Consider the following 19,951-nt stretch of genomic DNA (forward strand, 5'->3'; position numbering starts at 1 on the left):
TTAGGCACTTTGTTAAAGCGCCCTATCACAAAAAAAAAAAAAGTCATTTGTTCACATTTCTTTAGCTGAAACTGCAATAAATGCCAAAGACAGTTTGACAGGGGAAAAAAATATTATTTTTGTACGCAATTTCCAAAGATCTGTTGGTAAAATCCTGGCATATCTTAGTGTTGTGCGCTGTGTGTCCTTAAAATATCAGCAAACTGGAAAGTGGAGGACAAATGAAAGCGTATGAATGAAAGTATATTTTAAAGTCATGTCTTTAAGAAAAAGGATAAGTTCTAGCAAAGATTCTGACATAGTGCATGAGAGATACATCGGGCCCTTCCAATGATCCTGCTACTGTTCTCTGAAGCCTCATCAGAAACAGGGTGGCTGTCAGAAGCCATTCTTATGAAAGGAAACAAGGACAAAAGGCTGAGATATGCTGAATTACACAAAACTGGACTGAAGAAATGAGCAAGCAGTAGCAACAGGTTCAAATTTGACAACTTTTGGTTAAAACTATTGTCAATATGAGGAGCGAAGGTCAGGAGAGAGGTAGAACAGTACAGCAGTGAGTGTCTACAGCCTTCTGTAAAACACAGTGGAGGCTCTGTCATGATGTGGGCAGCATTTCAGCCAGTGGTGCTGCAGAGCTTTTCAAAATTGATGGAATTTGGAACGCACAAAAGGACTGTCAGATTAATCTAACTGTCAATTAATCTTGACATTCAGCATCTAATTAGTATGTTTTTACTTCTTTTTTTCTTCTGCTAAACCTTTTCCATTAGTTTTAGTTTCTGCTCATTAACTATACATGCTAATAGTAAATAGTACTATTAGGATATATCAACCTTCTGATTTTTCGCAACCTGTCAGTTAGAATATACATATCCATCCATTCGCTGCCACTTGTCCTTTTTTCATGGTCACCGGGGGGCAAGATGCAAAACGCATAGACACAGTGAACAATTCATACTCACATCTATGGAAAATTTAGAGTTCTCAATTAACCTATCCCCACTAACTGCATGTCTTTGGACTGTGAGAGGAAGTCGGAGTACCCAGAGAGAACCCAGGCAAACACGGGGAGAACATGCAAACTCCCTGGCCTGATGGTGGAACTGAATTCAGCACCTTCTTGCTGTGCTGTGAACAGTGCTAACCACCGTGCCGCCCATGTCCATCATATGTGTAATTTAAGCATGCATGTAAAACTGCATTAAAAATGTGAATGTTGTCTGTGTTTATATCAGGTTTGTTTTAGTGTTAGGTTATAGTCTGTCATGCCATATAACTGTACATTTATGATTCTTCAGTGTCACCATGCACTGGCAAAATCAACAGTACCAAAGAGTACTACTGTATTGAGTATATAAACACATTTTGTTGTAAATTTGGCTTCACTGTCTTACACATCAATTCACTTTCTTTTTACTGTGTTTGTTTTTTGCTTAATTTTTCAGTTTAGAGGAAAAGACACAATTAAAACAAGTAGCCAAGCTGAATTGTTGGATGTAGTCTGCTTTTGTGATTGGCTGTTGAAAACATTTTAATGCCCTTCTATGGTCACTAAGTTGCCTAGCACACCAAGCTTGACAAAGATGTTGCTTATGTGTAAACATAAGATTCCCACAAGTGAATGGTGTATGTAAGCGCAAGTTCCACTGAACACAGTGAAGGGTGTGAGTGTGATGTTGATGAGCATAATCTGGGCCTCTAACGAACTGTAAATCTCTTTTTACACTTGACAAGAATAATAGTGTGTCTTCGTGAGCTTCAGGAAGGGAAATGTTTCTCATTTCCTTCACATGCGTTGGATATTTGAATGACTCCCTAGAGTGGATTTGTCATCATTACGAATGGAATTACACAAACTCAACTACTGAATGTTGTTTCCCTCCTCCACCCCACCGTCAGAGCTCTATTAGCTCTGATGGCAATGCAGAGCAGAGAAAAAAGTACTTGTGTAATTTTTTGCTTTTTCTGATATCACAGAAAGAGACAATTAGAGATAAATGCACTGAATATTGACTCTCTACTCTCAGTGGAGGCAGTCATGTCACATTAAGGTATTGATATTTTCATCTGTCAACAGAATGCACATCATTTGGTGGAAGACTTTACCACAAAGCCACATTTAATAAGAATTTTTAGAGCTATCCCTTATTTTTCCACTCTTTGAATATATAGATATTTACTCAAAGGTGCTTGATGATTATCATTTAAGAAAGCATAGAAAAAACTGTCCTGCCCTATATACAAGTATATTGCTGTCTTGATTTTCAGCAGCCCCTCAAAACGAGCACTTTTATCTAGAATTTATGGAGCATGAGTGGATTCTAGACAGCTTTCCTTCCTAATTACATCATACACCTAACCCTGCAGGCTTCCTGCAAGATGCCAGCACATAAAGATGGAGTGAAAAGGGATCAAATGGAGAAAATCATTGTTTGGAATATGAAAGTGGTGAAACATCATAGAAAGAAGCACCACATGATCAGTTTTGATGGTTGGAAGACATTTAAATTGAAGTTGTTGCTTGTGGAAGAATGGCATGCCATATGCATACATCGTGCCAAAAAATACCCAACACAACTAATTCTAAATGTAATCGCTTCATCAGTGATATATAAAAAACAATATAATAATAATATAAACAGACAGCTTCCTAATTTGCCTGAGCACTCAAAGCGCTTTATACAACATGCCTCATTCTCCCATTCATGTTTCTCTCCTTTTTCCAGCTGAAATGCTTTCTATCTAACATTCACACTTCAATGCATGCATCGCATCTTGGGGTTAGCACGTTGCCCGAGGATATTTGGCATGCAGACTGGAGCAGGCAGGGATTGGACAACCAACCCTCCAATTAGTAGATACTCTACCTCGTGAGCTACATCCACACAAATACTTGCAGCAGGCTGTGAAACAAACCTCAGCTTTCTTTTCTAAACCAACAGTTTTTTCACAACTATTCTTTTCAGCTGTTTCACCAAGCTACAGTAAATTTACAGCTTCAACATTTAACAGTTTTTCTCACATTTTTGAATAAACTAAGTGACATACAGTATGTCTATTTGCTCTTTTCTTGATATTTTGCTGTCTAACTTGTTCAAGTTATTAAGCTACATTCAGAATTATCAATTTGTCCTTGCAAGGTGTGATTAAATAGTTCAGTGACAGGACATATCCATCCATCCATCCATCCATCTTCTGGTGATCCAATTCTTGGTAGATATTTCACAGGTCAGTGAGTCATCAGTTAAGTGTATTTCATGCAAGAGAGCCAATGAACAGTCACAGCTTAGATATTGTTATTTAACCCTACACCAAGTGCATCATATGTATGAGTTTTTGAGAGTTCTACATCATCAGTGTAGTTTTTCCTGTCTTCAAAAACCGAACAATATGTTTTTAAGGAATAAATATAAATATGCCAGAGGTAAGAAATATGATATAAATTAAACTGATGTATCCAAACTGACATTTATTGTTTTTAATTCACCGGAAGGTTCAATAATGACTCCAGTTTCAAAAAATTTGAATCTTCTGGCATTTATTTAATTTTTTGGGTTTATAAGAGTGAAGTGTGTAGACTGATTTGTGAGGTACAAAATGCAAGAAAACTGTAAGCAAGGGGTTAATTATTAACCTCTTCTAGTAGTGAGCAGAGAATAAATAGGAAGACAACACATCCAGGTAGAGAACTGAAATGTGAGGAAGGCAGAAGTTGTTAAACATGGTCGGACAAACAAAGCTGGAGATAAAGCTGAAGAGACTGATGATTCATTCATGAAGCCAGTTTAGCATCTGATTGTGTACTGAGTAATAGTTCAATAATTCAAAATAATAATGTAAACTTACTGCGGTCCATTGTGGTTACATAGCCCTTGAATGTAATCAGTACTAAACACATAGTTCTTCGGGAGAACCGTTAGCAGTCACGTCCATGAAGCTGTCTATACCAAATGTTCTTGTTCAGGATGCTACTGTAGGACTTGGCACTGACAGTTTGAGTTTACGGCGTACTTTAAATGTCGAATGGTAACACTCTCACCTGACACAGTCTTAAAAACAGCATGCTCTTCCACTGGAGACTGCTGTTTGGTTTTTGTTTTGTAGATGTGGACCCAGCACAGCCTTCAGTTTCCAGGCCCCTCTTCTGTGGAACCAGCTTCCAGTTTGGATTCTGCTGGGGGATTCCCATGATGCACTGCTTCTTCAGTCACCTTTTCCACTCACCATGTCTTATACACCTCTCTGCATTTAGTTATTAGTTATTATTAATCTCTGACTCTCTTCCACAGCGTGTCTTTGCCCTGTCTCTGCTCATGGTAACGGCAGCGGCCGCCCTTTCCTGAGCCTGGTTCTGCCAGAAATTTCTTCCTGTTAAAAGGGAGTTTTTCCTTCTCACTGTCGCCAAAGCACTTGATTGTTGGGGTTTGCTGTGTATTCCTTGTATTATTGTCGGGTCTTCACCTTATAATGTAAAGCTCCTTGAAGCAACTGTTGTTGTAATTTGGTGTTGCATAAATAGAATTGAATTGAATGGGACATTCTGGCTAAAGAATATGGCAAATAAAAAGCTCATGGGGAATTCAAATGAACACAGTTCATCCTGTGGGTAGAAGAGCGTGCTGATTAAATTTCAAGCAAATTTCTAAGATGCTCAAAATGATCTTATTTAACACATTAATATTAGTCTTTTCTCCTAAATCTGGTAAGCAAAGCAAACATATTTGCAAAAAATGTTTATATATTCCCTGAAAATTGCCTATACTCTGCTGCTATTGTTGGGTGTGTTGCCTTGAAGTGTGTTCTTGTCAAATCTCTTATCTGTACCCTTTTTTCTGAACCTACACTGACTTTCTGCCTTTTTTAGGTCATCACACATACAGACTCTCTCTCCCTGTGCAAACATTTTAGGCACAGATGAATCTGATGCAGCCAGAGGGGATATCTGTACCTTTCTCATCTCACTGAGCCATATTCTGCACAGATAACTGAACCTTCATACGACATGCTGGCTTTTCTTTAAAAGGTGACCTAACCTCACTTGGTCAGACCATAAAAACGCCTTCATGTTCATCAGCTATTTATAAGGTTTTCCATTAAAAAAGACTCTAAAATGATTTGCATGAAACTGTGCAGCTTTACCTTCTTTATTTTGTGGACATTAATGAATATTTAAATTAGTTCATTCATCTATCTATCTTTTACCCCTCCATTGCTGTCTTTGCAGTCTATTCTAGCCAAACACTGTGAAGCTACTCTGCACAGAGGCAAAATGTAAAACACAATGTTTCTGTGTTGTAGAACTTTAGAAACAGTAAATCATACTATAAGCCTGACAGACAGTGTTGAGTAGCATTATGTTTTTAAAGTAATTTGTTAGTCATTAAAAATCTATTGCTTACTGAGAAAAGTAGCAGGATTACTACTACTTTATGTTACCAAAGACCCTTTTGCATTGGCACTTCCACACTACAGCCGATTTAACTATGAGTATATGGACTTCACAACCTACTGCTATGAGTGAATTGATCCAAATATTGATAGTATCAATACCAGTTGATTGATACGTGTGAAGGGATCGATACCTTTGTTTGTTTCTCCCCTCTGTGTTCAGTACATTGCTCCTGTTCCATCAAAAAGTAGACAGGTTTGAACAAATGCTGCTTCTCTCACATCTTGCATGCACATGTTGCTTGTCACCTCCTCCCCTGCTCTGCCGTGTCTTGTTGCCATGCTGTCATGTGACTCTGGAGTGTGAGACAGCACGATAGCAGAAAAAAAGAGGAGATATTCTATGGCTGCAAATGAGAACAATGTAAACTGTAATCTGTATATATAAGATATTCACTCCTGTGTCAACACCACGAACTTAAACAAGCAGATGAAAAACCATAGAATAGAGAACTCCAAAAAAGAAAAAGAAGCAACGAGGAGGAGGAGGAGGAGGAAAATCCCCCAGACAGACCCTCAGAGTTTTCTGACAGAGTACTTTCAGAGAGGCAAAGAATATCCAAGTAGCTTATATAACAGTGAAAGTAACTTTTTTAGCCACGACTCTTGTTGATCTTCAGCATTATTTAATGTTAATTTTCAGCTACTGGTCATCACATTAGTTCCTTTAGCAGACTGATCACCTATAGGCTATATCCAAACACTGAAATAATATATTAATATTGAAGATCAAATATTGAGATCAAATTTTCGTGACTTTAAATGTTTATTTTGGATTCTGTTTTTATTCAGATTAGTAACCTTGGAATTGGCAGGATTATTTTATTTCTGAACTCAAGGTCCAGCTGTGTTTGATGACCTTTGAGCAGCTCTTTTATTAACCTCTCAATAAGACTTCTGATTATCCTTTTCCACAACTGTGGTTGGTTTCTTCACATCATTAGTAAAAATATACATATACATGAGTACAAACTGAACCAGATCCAATTAAATGGGAAGAAACAAGTGTTCAGGCGGATTTCTTTGTATTCAGACAGTGCCACTGCAGTGCCCCGCCTTCCCCATCACGATCTTTCTAAAGAGAGCTTGGACTCACTAATAGGTTTCTGGATCCTGGCAGAACCAACATGCCACTATGAGGAGGGGTGTAAGGTTAATCTGTATGTGTTTGAAGTCAGGTTGTGCCTCATTGACTCTCTCCCTCTCTTCTCTCATCACTTTCTCCATCATTTCTTTGCACTCACACACACACACACACACACACACACACACACACACACACACACACACACACACACACACACACACACACACACACACACACACACACAGATATCGGTGCTTTGAACTGTGACTAAAGCTTTCTTGTGTCTCTGTATTTTTTTTTTGCCCCTCTTTGATCTCTGTTAAAAGGTTAAGGTGACTTTGGGGGATTGTGCAGGGCAGGGAGTGTGTAAAGTTCATGCTAGAGAGTTTCTGTCAGTAGCAGTCACTGGATAATAAAACTTTTCACTTTAATAGCATTGAGCTTGCATTAGTGCATGACTACTTTAGAAAGTACCACACGCCTTTTAAGAAAACTGCTGCAACACTGACCGTATACCAGTGTTTCCTTCTATAGCGAAGATTGCAGAATGATAACAGAAATGATCACAGCAGCCTTTAAATTTGCCAACCTTATGAAGATCTCCCTTTGGAGCCTTTATTGGCTGGAAAAATAAGAGGGGCACTATAATTCGGCCTAACAAATTTGTTCCATAAGCTGCTCATGCCTAGCTCTGTGTTTTTCATGGTCTTCACAGTTCAAAATAACTATTATTTATATCATACCGGGGGTTTGTGCAGCTCATATGTCTGAAACTGCTTTAGCTGAAACCTAGCTGTTTTCTGATTGGCTAGATCGCATACACAAAAAAATTAAACTACTTGTCCAAACTAACTTGTTTGGACTTATATACTTCAAGCCATTGCTTTCTGCTTGGGATGTATAGAAAAAGTAATTTTTCAGAAGACGTGTAGATCTCTGGCAGTAGTTTTCACCAATGGAGGATCCTGAAAGGTGTTCCAGGTCATCCAAGAAGGGGAAGCAAATGAGGGAGGTGGGTCGTTAGGCAAGATCTTCATTTATAGTGTATCTCACAGTTATGCTTATGGTTTTGCGAATGCATTGACATTTCGGTTCCAAGAGGAGAATCTTCCTGCACATAATCAACCACATATTGCATGAGAGCAGCTTATTATAACCTATAATTACCTTTCAAAATTAAGTGACCTTTAGCAGCTATGGGAATACATTTATGTGTGCTGGCATTGCCGTCTTTGGATTGTGTATTACTGTTGACCCAGCTGACCTAGAAAATGGGCTTTTGTAACGTGTGGCACCGTTTTCATTCAGGAGCTTATCTCTGCAGTAGTAAATGGACTGTTATTCATACCGACACAGAATCAGATTGCTCAGGTTCTGACAGTGTTTGTTTGTTTTTACATTGTCTGTTAATTGTAGCTGTATTCATGGTGTGTTTTGGTTTCATGATTTATCTCCGTGTATTGTGAATGTAAGCCCAACAAGGGACACTGGTTGGAAATTAGCTATAAACTTATCTGCAGTACATCAGTTTCATGTTTTTACTTGGACTATGTTAAACTGAGCTGCAGACTGCAGTCGTAAAAACTTTTCCTTCAAAATCTGATTTTTACTTGCATTCTTCTTGTTGCCATTTAAACTTGAATACTTTTACTACAGCTGACATGGAAAAACTCAGCTCTGTTGATGCTCACAACAGATGTAATGCCTCAACTTCTTTCACTGTTCTTATTTTAACTATCCCTTTAACCTTTGTGAAAACATGCTAATTTATTCAGTGAGAGTATGTGAGAGGCAGCTGTGTAACTGAATCCCTCAGTTTTTCTTCATTTTCCCACCAATCATTTCCACATCAATTCTACTGCTCTACATGATAATTAAAGTTTAAGTTTGACTCCACTATATTTACTGGACAAATGACTGAAAAAGTAGTACCAATGTGAAAAGAAATTGCACAATTATTACATCATGAATGAACTGATTAAAACAACTTTTTTATGGAAAGTTCAGTTTCACGAGGCACATCCAGGCCTGTTGGATCAAGAAATCACTTAAAGAGAAAATGTCTAAAAAAGTGAAGTAGACTAAAAATGTAATACATCATGCCTCAGTCTAGAAAAACAGCTGTGAAACAAAGTCATTGTTATCCATCAGTCTAGAAAAGATTACAAAGTCATTTTTAAGGTTTATGGAATCCAGTAAATGGAAAGAATTTGGAACAGTGGTGCACATTCCCAGGACTGCCCATCCCTAAACTGATCATAGTTACTTTTAGCAGGTGACAGTGTCAAGCACAGTCAGCAATCTTGGTACATCCGTTGATTTAATGCTATTTTACATCAACTGTTCGCTCAGCTGATATTCTTTGGCACATTTTATTGCAAATTGTCCATTTGGTGTGCTATTTAAGTTTCAGCCCCATGTTGCTGCCTTTGCAAGCCATTTTGCAACCCACCTCCACCCAAACTCCTCCGGTTTGTGCTTTTCATGGCATTTACTTATGCCTGTTCTGTTGTGTCAGGGGGTTGCTGTTGTTGATATCCTTGCCTTTTGGCTTTCCACATGGAAATGCTCACAGAGTAAATAACTATGGATGGTATAATAGTCCCACTTTGATTAAAGAGATTTGGACAAAAAAAATCAGCTTTAGATTGTACAAACGACAGAATTATATCATGCATGAGACAGCGCGGCAGGTAAAACTCTGGAAAATTCATACTGAGTGGATGTCATGTGGCCTGCCCCTGCATGCTCTGTCCAGACAGCACTGTACCCAAATAAAACTCTGTATTTCCACAAGTGAGAACGTAGCTGAGGCTGTGAATCTGCTGTTTGTATTGAATGTAAAAAAATAAAATAAAATAAAAATTTGCAACTTTGACGAATCCCAGACTCCATTCTCCTAACTCCGGCTGAGATTCATGTGTAAAAATGAAGCTGTAAATCCCAGGACATGTGTAAAATCATTCTTGGAGCATAGTACATGTTCTGTTTAGTTTCCACCTTCATGACAGCTGTAAGGTGGGTGATTAAAAAAAAAAAAAATCCTACCCTCAAATACTGATAAGGCTTCAGTTTAGGCACATTGCTGCTGTGCCAACACATACTGTAGCTGATAGCTGTCCACCTCTGCTAATTCAAGTCACTGATCTGGTCAAATATTATAATCCACTGTGTCAGTTTCCTGAGTGAAATTCTAGTTTTTAATCCATCTGCGTAAATGTGTGTCTGTGCTTTGAACCCATACAATTTATAGATTCTGCTAACCGACTGGCCATTTTTAGCACTTAGCACCTCACCTTCATATCTAAATATGGTCACTTCTGGCTCCAGAGAAATCAGTATGACAGTGAGCAGTACGCCTCAGTACACAGTGTCCAAAACTAACAAGTCAATACACTCCTCTTTTACATGCAGTCCACATTAAACCTGGAGTGATAACTGATAACAGTAATGCATTAGACTAATAGAAGGTGCTCCACACACAGCAACAACTGGTGACAATGATGGGTTTCAGTCTACTTTACAGCATTCATCCCTGTAAACACTGGCAGTGGTTTGTTTAGGTTTGAAAGTACAATGATGCATTTGTATTTTCCGTAGCACTTTGGCAGGTTATCGAACGATGAGCAAAGGTGCATTTGTTCCCTGAGTTGGTCCTTGGAGCAGCACATCTCCAAGCACCAGGTGATCTTGTGTCCGAGTGTATTCTGGGAGGAAGTGGTAACTTAAAGAATATAGCATCTTTAATGTCTGGAAACCTGATCGGCTGTTTTCACATACATTAGCACAGGAAGGGGTTTTCATTATTACTATGGCAGCGTGTGTGTGTGTGTGTGAGTGTGTGTTATTTTTGCGATACACGGCTCATCATTGTTATAGTAATTCACCCAAGGGAGGATCTATGTGTTCTGTCTGGTTAATGAGGCAGTTTCCAGTGACCTCTTCATGGGGATGGATGGCTCACCTCTATCCACATACAGTATGCCTACGTTTTGTTTTTTGTTCCCCTCCCTGCTGTTCTGCCCTTCTTTTTGCTGATTTTTTTTTACAGTTCTTCAAGACATCATTAAGTCACCATTTTTCCATCATGTCATTCTCTTCTCTTCCCCTCTCTCTGCTCTTCTCCTCTATCCATTAATTTGCAGCAGTCTCCATCCTCTCTACATTTTACCCTCTGAGCCAAAGGAACCAGTACAGAGAAATCAGCATTAATAAGGTATGAGGTGGTGTACCATTACCACACAGATAAACACACACACACCACTGACATCCCCGGACTCTTCCATGAGAAGGAGGGTGTAGGGTACAGTGTTCATGTTATCATTGAAATGAGAATGCACCTGCAAAGAAGCCCCGAAAGCCAGTTCAGAGGGTTGGAAGTGATTTCAGCCTGGTTGGAGGTTTTAGGTGAGCTACAGCGACTCTTTAAATAGAGCATACTCTTGGCTTATAATTCATCTTTAAAATCTGGCTTACCTGTGAAATAATTATACAAAAATGAGTCCCACTGAGTGCTGAAAAGCTCAAACCAATATAGGTAATGGACTTTTAAACATGTTTCATAAGGGTGCCATAAAGATTTCCCTTTACTGTAAGTACCTCTGGGTGAGCGTTTCCTCTTCTGTTTCAATATTTTATACTAGAGAAGACAACACACTGGGTGTTAATCATAAAATTGTTGCTTTTCAAACAGATAATTTCAGATAATTACACCACTGAATGCCTAGATTCTGATTACCACAAAGCATTCAGTGCATAATGAGGTCGACCACAAAGCAACCAACTCAACTCAATTTGCACTCAGGAAGTGTGATGGCACTGCCATGATAACTTTGCCGGCAGCAAATTATGTTCTCAGAGTTCACAAAGACACACTGTTTGCATCTATTCTCTAACAGTGTAGCACTGAACCAGTGTAGCACTGAACCAGTGTAGCACTGAACCAGTGTAGCATGGGGTTTATACCGTACCTGATTCTACTTTGCTTAACTGGCTGTCACACTACTCATAAGGTGCTGGTTGCTGGCAAATAGTGCCAAATCTCTCACATCGGGCTGCCGTGCTGGGTTGTTTGAATTCTTTTTTTTTTTTTTAAGATGTTGCACCGTCTAATTTACATTTAGGGTTTAGAATAAAATGCATTAACAACTTTCTGTTATAGTGCTGGGTATAAACCTTCATTGTGTATGAAATATATTTATGGCAATTATGCCCAAAAAGTGATGTATCACACAGCATCACACAGTTTCTGCAGATTTGTTGGATGCACATGCATTGTGCAAATCTGTCATTCCATCACATACAGTGTACAGAGTACAGCGAAGTCATTGGTGTGTTTGAGAAGCCAGTTTAAGCCAGCCATCAGAAGATGTGGTTACAATAAAACATGTACACCTTATAAAGTAGCCACTGCGAAAGGAACAAATGAACAGATACAGTGCTAGAGGAACTTGATGCCTGGAAAATTTAGCAGTTCCAAAAGTAAGACTGGAGTAATAACTAGTGCATTGGCAGTGTTTGTTGAGAAACTGAAAGCATCGGCTAACAGGCTGCCATGCTTGAGACACAGGATCAGTGCAGGAGTCAGGAGCATCAGTGGTGCCAGCCTTGTTGGCAGCTTGTCAAGCAACAATAGCCAGGAATCTGAGCCCAAGGCAGACAAGCCAAGGGTGATGCCATGTCACTCAGTAGCTTCATTTGCACAGACACAAGGTCTTATTTTCATTGCTCAGGCTACACAAAAGAGTGTGATCGCTCTTCCTTAAAGTACCTCATGGTTAACGACCCATTAACCGGTTCCTTTATTATCTGTGGAGATTTTGACAGATGCACTGTATCTCTGTAAATGATACCTAAATATAAGATGGCAGTTTGTTTTTCACTGACAGCAGAAAATCCGTTTTAAAACCAGGAATCAATTTCCCTCAAAAATGTATTTCTCACTGATTTGGATTAAAATGTACCTGCTGTGATTTATGTGATCAAAACACTGTAGCAACATGTGGAGGGACAGGTTCCATGCTGGTCGTACTTTGACTGATTTTTACAAGGAACAAAGTCATTTCTAGTATTATATGGAAAAAGGACACCAGGTCAACCTAATTTCTATTATTTACATTGTTCTATTTTTGTTTGCACGTGTTCAGATCAGGCTGCAGACTGTACATAAAAGATGAATGCAATCACTGTGACATCACCCGCTGATATTTGAGCCACATGTGACCATATTTAGCCCGGAGGCCAGAGTACTAAGCTATCAGCTATTGTTAGTTGGACATTTTAACATGGAGCCAGCCTCAAGTGGCCACTAGAGGAACTGCAGTTTTTGCCCTTTTCTGCACTGTCTTAATTTTTCAGACGCAGATACTGGTTGCTTGGTTGAGATTCTGTCATGGTCCGGGTGAGCACGGGGTTTTTCCACTCCGCTGGGTTCTACCTTCAGGCAGAGACTCCAATCAGCTTCCACACCTGGTTCCAATCAAGTCACCTGCATATAAGACCAGCATTCACAACAGACCTCTGCCAGATCTTCTGCTAACCCATGTCAGTGCTAGGCTGCGAACCCCTTGTGAGAACCCTCAACTACTGCTTTTCACTCACCGTGTTTTTCTTTGTCATAGGACCCACCTGGCAGTCACGTTTCCCGAACTACTCTCATCTCCGCCTGGACGCTGGTTCTGTCATCTGGTTTCTTCCTCTCCACCATCGGACTACACCTGCCTGCCTCCCTGCCAAGTCCCTCACTCCACGCATATTCTGGATCCTCTCTGGACACTCCTCACCCGGAACCCCCTGGACACCCCTTCCTCGCATGACACTTTAAACCTGCAACGCGTAAGCCCTAACCTCCATAGCCTAATCCTGCAGCTGTGATTCACTGGACTGCCACTGACTACTTGTCTCTTCTCATTATAGTGACTGCGTACCTCCATCCAAGCCGCTGCCCCTTTTTTCCATCCGTGAAATCCAGCACCTAGCCATAGCACTCAGTTTCATGTTCACAGTTTGGCCTCACAGTTCACAGTTCATAGCATTTCATAATTCATAGCATTCATAGTCTCCTGTTGTGTAATTTCACTAGACACTTGTAAATAAAGCACTGTGTTCACGCCCGTTTGCCTCCCTCTGTGTCTGCATTTGAGTCCACACCCACAGCCGGGCCCTCTCGGCCGTAACAGATTCAACACATTGATCCTGGGTTTGACTCCTGTCCACTTCGCACTGCACCTGGTATCACGGTATAATTTGGACAGGGTCGGCAGCAGACCATATTAACTCAAGCTGGAGGCTGGATTTGCATGTGCCTTATAGAGTAAGGAGTTCAGTCTGGTGGGAGCTTGGAGTAGAGTGATTGCTCCTTTGCATCATAAGGAGTCAGGTGAGGTGGTTCAGGCATCGGATTAGGATGCATCCTGGGCTGCTATCTGTGCAGGTTTTCCCATCACGTCCCACTAGGAGGTTACGCCATAGAGAATATATGTCATCCAGTCTTGAAATATTTGAGGATCCCACAGGCGGAGCTTAAAAATGTTGCATTGGAGACAAACTTCTGGCTTAGCCTGCTTCCAGTAAGACCCAACAAAGGATAAGTGTGAAATGGCCAGATGGACTGACACGTCCATCAATGAATTTTTGATTAAAATCCGTATTAATCTCAACACTCCATTTTACAACTCTGTTACAGCTATAAATTATATAATGCCATTAATAACATTTTAAAAGATTTTGTGGGAGATATGACAGGCCAGTAAAATGAAACTTCCATGAAAAATGGAGAGCAAACTGTCAGCCAGTCGAGGAGATTCCACAACCAAATAGACTAACTTGAAGGAATCATCCTCCGAGAGTGTAGAGTTTTACCATCATATCTTCACCACCTGTAGGCATGAAAGGTGCTTTTCAACTGTAGTTTGTTCCTTTGTGCAACTATAGTCAGCATGAAGTCACAGCATTTACAGTGGATTCCAACTGGATTTTGTAAAAAAAAAAAAACAAAACGAAAAAAACAACACAAACTTTTCAAAATACCATGACAGATAATCTATTCTCAACTCTGCTCATAGGTTTTTGGGCCTTTTTTAGGATAGAAAAGCAGGGGAAGACACACAACAAAGGCGTTGGGTCAGAGGTGAGTCCAGGCTGGAGCATTAAGCCTTGTGGCATATGGTTGCCTGCTCGCCCTTTGGGCTAAACTGGCAGCCAGAATATTCCAGACTTTTGTTGATTTGCCAAAAGACTTCTAGAATCCATCCACCATGTACAGCAGAGCTTAACACAGCTATAAAAAATGAACACTAAAGTGTGTCATGTAGTGGACAGAGCTAAATGCAAGACTTGACAAAGGAGGCAGACATACTATCTGGAGCTAATTCAAACTGGCAAATTAAATGTGAAGGCCAAAGAGATGTGGGCATCAGCGCATATGAGAAACTCTTGGGTTGCTTTTGTAGTACGCTCTGGGTCATTATCTGCTGTGACATGCTGTCCGATCAGTTTTGCATCATTTGGCTGAATCTGAGCAGAATGTAGTCCTGTACACTTCAGAATCCATCGTGCTACTTACATCAACAGTCACATTATCAGTAAATAGTACATTGCCTCCACTATATTTGACAGGCGATGTGGTATGCTTTGGATCATGAGCTGTCTCTCTCCTTCTCCATATGTTGCTCTTCCCATCATTCTGGTAAAAGTTAGTTTCATCTGTCCAAATACGTTTGTCAGAACTTAGCAACTCTTTTAGATGTTTTCTGCCTTTTTGTTCTTGAGTGTAACCAGTGGTTTGCACCTTGTTGTAAACTCTGTATTTCCATTCATGAAGGTGTCTTTGGCAATGATGCACCTCCCCATCCACATATTTCTATTCTGTCGACCTTCAGACCAGTGACAGCCTCCCTCACTTCCATCAACATTTCTTTGGAATTGGGAACACCCTCATGAAACTATGTATAAGACAATTGTTCAATTAATTGTGAGCCTCTGAAGGTTGGGGGCTGCAAAAGTGATAATTCCTTATCACTTTTGTTAAATCCATTAAAGACGAAGGGCTACACTTTATTCACAACTTGATTTGATTTAAAACGCACTGAGATATTGTATAAAGACAAAACTGTGTTATTGTCCATAAACTTATAGACCTCACTGTAAATGGTAACTGCTGGGGTGTCTGTGTAAGTTCTTAGTCATCCATGCCATAATAATCTTCACTTCAGAACTGAAGAAGCTTCTCAGATGAGAGGTGGAACATCTTCAAGAAACTTAAAGAAGTCCAGATCCTTACCTTTCCAAGCTCCTTAGACTAACTGTTGGGTTGCATCCATGAGACACGCCAGAGAGGCGACCGTTTTTCAAGTGGTCTTAAGCTTAAGCGGGACTGTTTTAGAAGTGAGGAAAACTGATGCTCAAATGTAAGTGAAGGAGACCGTAACATGGAGTTCTCTACCATATCGAGACTATCTCTCCACTCCGTTACGGAGTATAACCCCCACCCCCACCCGGTCATGGTGTGCAGATATTTCTTTAAGACACTCTGGCTAGCCCGGCCACACCCGAGAGCTTACGTATAAACAGCTGTGCAAACATGACACCGGTGGTAGCTTGATCGGAATGCGTCTCTGAGCGGCCTGAAAGTGGAGAGATAGTCTCTCACTCAGAGAACCAAGGTTACACAGTAACCATACATTTTCCCCCCCAACGACATGGATGTCAGGATTCCCGATTTTTCTTCAGTAGGAAATATGTTTGTGGTCTGATGCATGACTACGATGACCTGGATGACTGAGAACCTTCACAGACATGACGTAACCTGTTACATAGTAAAATGTTTGGATTTTATAAAATAAAAGACTATTTTGTTGTATAAAATTGTTCTGATCCCAACCAACCAACCATGTGATGTATCGTTCCGTACTGGCACAAGATGGCGCTAAACATTTCCTAAAACCTTTTAACTTTAAGCACTTATTTCTTAAATCCAGCTCCACAAAATTGGTGATATCAATAGCAGCTGCACTGAAAATTTTCTTTAAGAGGAAATTTAAATCGCACAAGGATTTTCGCTATTATACGCTTCCTATTTTTTTAACTTCATGGATGAACTGCGTTAAATCAACAATGAAGTTAAAAAATGTAATATATAGAGATCAGATCAGTCTATAAAAATGTGAGACTGAACAATAAAATAGGGACACATAATTACAGTATAATACAGTCCATTAAACGGTTTCTGTCGGTCAAAGCCTGATGTCTGCCCTGCAGGCTGCCATGTGGTTAATATGTGGCAGGTAGGGGGCTAATGTGTCAGCTCCTGTCTTATCACGTCACCTGCAAAGAACGGATGGGGCCCTGCAGGGAGAGAGCAGCAGTCACCTCTGTATGCATCTTCACAGTAGCTTTGGCATATCAAAGGACCACACTGTGTGCTCACATGAATGTTATACCACATAATCGTCCCTGCACTGTTAGAGTGAGGAGTTACAACTGTGCCAAGGTAAGCTGCATTATAGGATAAAGATATATGCTTATATGAGCATGTAATATAGACTATTTAAATATATAGAGTGTTTAAATATATAGACTATAAAACCCTCTGCCATTACCAGCCTTTTAAACCTCTATTCTTCTTCTAGCTTAAGCTGCAGATATGACAATGTTGTGCACAGTTTATTCAAGGCAAGAGCTCTCGAGGCTTTGTTAATTTGGGGACAGGAAAAGCCAACATCAAGCGGTTTATCTCAACCTACAATGTGTCTGTCAACCTGGCTGCAACTCTGTTACACTTACTTAATAATTTCAGCAGCCAGAGATAATGAGTAAGTAGTGAAAGGAGTGTGGGCTGAGCGGAAGAAAAAACATTTTGTATCCCGCTGTGTCTTCTTGTCCTTTGTTGAATGTTTAATGTTGTTTTTATTCTGCTCTGCGCATCAATGGTTCTCAGCCACTAATGCTCATATTATTATGTTGCTGTCACCAGGAGATTGAGCAGTTAGTCAAGAGTAACATTGTTTCAATTTGTATGGCACTTGTGTAAAAATAAATACATTTAAAAAAAATAGAATGAACACTGTTCATTCTATTTTTTTTTTTAAAAATGTATGTATTTAAATGTATTTACAGTGATTCAAGATCACTGGTAACAGGATGAGCAGCTCAGTGCAGCAGTTTCAAGGATGTTTCTCCTTTGTGATTTTGCTCTGATGAAATATAAGTAGTTACAATGGATTTGTTGCATTCCTTTCTAGATCTATATTTTTATTCTTGGACATTTTGGACATCTGTATACGTCCAATTATACTAAATGAAAAGGATTTGGATGAGGTAACTGGGGCGGCCAAAGGAGACCAATGAACTCATTGTTGTGTACATGATACCAGTGTGACAAGGATCATTATCCGTATAGAAGCAGCTACTAAAATGGTACGATGCACATGATCAACAACAATCGGCATTCAAATCATGACTGCTCTGCTGCCACAAGGACAGATACAGCAAATCTTTCTCATCCCTATATTGGGTTGATGTTAGGACTGTGTGCAGGCTACTAACATTCTTCCACTTCACACATGCATGTCTTTATGGACCTTGTGCACTGGTACGCAGTCATGTTGGAAGAGGAAGGGGGGCCATCCCCAAACTGCTCCCACAAATTTAGGAACATAAAATTGCTCAAAATGTCTTTGTATCCTGAAGAATTAAGAGATCCTTTCACTGGAGCTAAGGAGCCGAGCACAACTCCTGAAAAATAACCCCACACCATAATCCCCCCCCGCCCCAAGTTTACACTTGTCACAGTGCAAGTACAGTTCTCCTGGCAACTGCCAAACCCAGATTTTGCAGGCACAGAAGATGGACGGCTTTTTGTCTTTGTGTTTTACTTTTTTACAACCAACAATAATATTAGTCATATAATATAACACGATCGTGGCTCAAGAGTTAGGAGTTCGCCTTGTAATCGGAAGGTTGCCGGTTCGAGCCCCGGCTTGGACAGTCTTGGTCGTTGTGTCCTTGGGCAAGACACTTCACCCGTTGCCTACTGGTGGTGGTCAGAGGGCCCGGTGGCGCCAGTGTCCGGCAGCCTCGCCTCTGTCAGTGCGCCCCAGGGTGGCTGTGGCTACAATGTAGCTTGCCATCACCAGTGTGTGAATGTGTGTGTGAATGGGTGGATGACTGGATATGTAAAGCGCTTTGGGGTCCTTAGGGACTAGTAAAGCGCTATATAAATACAGGCCATTTACCATTTACATCATAAATAAAAGTAGTTATTTTTATCATTTATTCTTTAACTAATACTTAGATGTCAAAGTCTAAATGTCTAAACCTTGTTAGCAGTTTGCTGACTTGGATTTGTACCTAAATTCAGGCTCCAAAAGCAGGACGTAGAATGGCTAAAAAGAGTGCAGATAAGAGGAGAAAGGGAACAGAAATCTGGGTGTAAAAGAGAACAGTGGAAGCTTGAGGCGCTGACCTATCTCTGATCCACATTATCTCCTCTATAGTTAGAAGATGCTGAGCAGCTGAGCTCTCTTATTTATGGCTTGCTGTCGCTTGCTGTAAAAACATCATTATTAGCTGATAGGCAAGAGCAGAAAGTGTGTAAATATTCTTTTAATCACTAGCAATAGCAGCAGTCATCATTACAGTTTCAACTGAGAGGCATGAATGGAGCAGTAATCAGAGAGGGGGACAGGCTGACATAACCATAAACATGCTGGCTGTGGACCAGTTTTAGATTCTGCACTTTTGACAGACATGCATACTGCATTTATATTAAAAGTGAAGGAACATTTTGATTGGTTCTGAATTTGTTCTCCAACTATGAGAGGACCAGCACACAATTTCAATGTTAAAATTTGATCTCTTTAAGGATAGATATAGATTCCACCTGAGAGCTCTTTCGTGGATGCTCTTCAAATGATCAAATTAACTTGAGACACACACTGGAGTTCTCAGTCTGCACATATCATGAAAATATTATACATAACGATACCCCATTTAAGGAATAGCAAATGGATTAAAATGACAAAAGAATGTAGGACTGAGGTGTAAGCTTAAGATGGATTTATTTTCCAGGTCAGAAGCCTTATATTTAATAAACCTGCATTTAATATGCCCAGATCATCGAGTTACAGAAACCTGGGCAGAAATATTTGATGGATCGTGGCAGCTAGCTTTGATCATCAAAGCTAGCCGTCGTTTTTTCCATTCCATCTTCGATTTTTTCAGTAATTAGACAGAACATGCAGGAATGTGTTGAGCAGTTATAAAAGGTGAGCACTGTACCTTACTGAAATAATGATCATCACAAAAACTTAAACAAGCTTTGAAGAATCTGATATTAAATGGAAAATAAAGCCAGAGCCTAGAGTTTTTTTTTAAAAATAAAAATAACACTATGTTTAATGCGTCTACACACAC

The 19,951-nt window shown here is 40.0% G+C and overlaps 1 long non-coding RNA gene across 1 annotated transcript; it reads left to right on the forward strand.

Annotated features, from left to right (window-relative positions):
• Positions 1-12,938: 12,938 nt before the first annotated feature.
• Positions 12,939-13,651, forward strand: LOC146563488 (uncharacterized). The gene is made up of 2 exons (XR_014894252.1): positions 12,939-13,081; positions 13,159-13,651. It is a non-coding gene; the product is annotated as an uncharacterized LOC146563488 (long non-coding RNA).
• Positions 13,652-19,951: the final 6,300 nt, after the last annotated feature.

Source organism: Mchenga conophoros, linkage group LG11, assembly GCF_057382185.1.
Source record: "Mchenga conophoros isolate Kocher_MC1m ecotype Shallow Benthic linkage group LG11, M_conophoros_male_GT1.1, whole genome shotgun sequence".
NCBI classification, from domain to species: Eukaryota; Metazoa; Chordata; class Actinopteri; order Cichliformes; family Cichlidae; genus Mchenga; species Mchenga conophoros.